The sequence below is a fragment of the Pongo abelii genome, chromosome 3 (assembly GCF_028885655.2).
Source record: "Pongo abelii isolate AG06213 chromosome 3, NHGRI_mPonAbe1-v2.0_pri, whole genome shotgun sequence".
Lineage (NCBI taxonomy): Eukaryota > Metazoa > Chordata > Mammalia > Primates > Hominidae > Pongo > Pongo abelii.
Window position 1 is genome coordinate 95,125,216 of NC_071988.2, and position 1,938 is coordinate 95,127,153.

The window sequence follows — 1,938 nt, forward strand, 5'->3', positions numbered from 1 at the left end:
AGGCGCCCGCCACCACACCCGGCTAATTTCTTGTATTTTTAGTAGAGACAGGGTTTCACCATGTTAGTCAGGATCAGACACTATCTTAATCTCTTTGAGTCATTATTCTCTATGCACAAGGTAGAGATGATCAAATTGTGTGTTATCAGTGCTATCATGATGATAATAGAAATTAAGTATACAAACATGAGATAAAAATGTTTTAAAAAGTATAATCTAACTTCACATTAGTTCCAGATATTTTTTTAAAAAAGACATTTATTCAGTGTCACGATCAGACTATTACATTTAGCAATCAACAGCATGGGTGCAAAAAACAAACTACATTAAAACCCTTTGTTGGAATGCTTTACACTTTGCACAGAACAGAAACTAAAATAACCTGTTATACAATTAGTCACAAATACAGTCCTATTTTTGCCCATACACATGAGCATTTGTCTAAAACATGTCTTCTTTGTAGCAGCTAGGCCCTGCCACCACTGTGCTTGACTGAGTTCACAAATGTGTTATAACCTGAAGCTTGCCTGTCACTTCTCCGGCTCTCCTCTCCAGCTAAGCTTTGTTCCCTAATTAAAATCTTCTGCCACTGCCATAGCTACTGCTGCTACTGGAACCGCCATAGCCACCTTGGTTTTGTGATTTGGCAAAGTATTGGCCTCCACACCCACAGGGGCCAGAGCTTCCGCCTCCAAAGTTTCCTCCCTTCATGGGTCCAAAATTTGAAGACTGATTGTTGTAACTGCCAAAATCATTGTAGCTTCCACCACCTCCAAAATTGCTTCCATCATTACCAAATCCGTTATAGCCATCCCCACGGCCACCATATCCACCACCACCACGGCTGCCACGAAAGCCACCATGACCACTGACACTTCCTCCATGAACAAAGTTGTCATTTCCACCGAAACCACCCCATGACCACCACCAAAGTTTCCAGAACCATTTCAACCTCTTTGGCTGGATGAAGCACTAGCCATCTCTTGCTTTGACAGGGCTTTCCTAGCTTCACAGTTGTGGCCATTCACAGTGTGGTATTTCTGAATGACAATCTTATCCACGGAGTCATGGTCATCAAAGGTTACAAAGGCAAAGCCCCTTTTCTTGCCACTGCCTCGGTCAGTCACGATTTCAATCACTTCAATTTTCCCATACTGTTCAAAGTAATCTCTTACGTGATGTTCTTCAGTGTCTTCTTTAATGCCACCAACAAATAGCTTTTTCACAGATAAGTGGGCACCTGGTCTTTGAGAATCTTTCCTTAGACAGCTCTCTTTGGTTTTACAACTCTTCCATCCACCTTGCATGGCCTTGCATTCATGGCTTTATCCACCTCCTCCACAGTGGCATATGTGACGAACCCAAAGCCCCTGGAGCACTTTGTGTTTGGATCTCTCATTACCGCACAGTCTGTGAGCGTTCCCCTTTGCTCAAAATGGCTCCTTAGGCTCTCATCAGTTGTTTCGAAGCTCAACCCTCCAATGAAGAGCTTCCTCAGCTGTTCGGGTTCTTTAGGAGACTCTGACTTAGACATAACAGCAGGGAGAAGAGAGACTTTAATGATGCTTCTTTGGCGGCATCCACGGGCTAATTTAGGAGTTACTGGCAGTTATTGTTGAATTTGTCAAAAAGATTGTGATTAGGTTTTCAAATACAGGTATCTATTTTGAGAATGTTGACCCAATGCCGGATTGATAATAGATTTAATAGATTTAATTTGTAATGAATTCTAGACTCTTTAAATTCCAAGATTATCAGATTCTCAGGTTTGTTTCAAATAACTTACTGCTTAACCATGATCTTCCACCTGCTCTAAGGACAATACAAATTTTTAAATCACATTAAATACTCCATTAGAACTACCTTGTATCTCACTTCTCAAAATAATTACTTATTCTGACAGGTACTGATAACCAAAATGAGTGACTGAGGCAAATA

At 41.1% G+C, this 1,938-nt stretch overlaps 1 pseudogene; it reads right to left on the reverse strand.

The window, feature by feature from the left end:
- Nucleotides 1–535: 535 nt before the first annotated feature.
- Nucleotides 536–1,534, reverse strand: LOC100439320 (heterogeneous nuclear ribonucleoprotein A1-like; annotated as a pseudogene).
- Nucleotides 1,535–1,938: the final 404 nt, after the last annotated feature.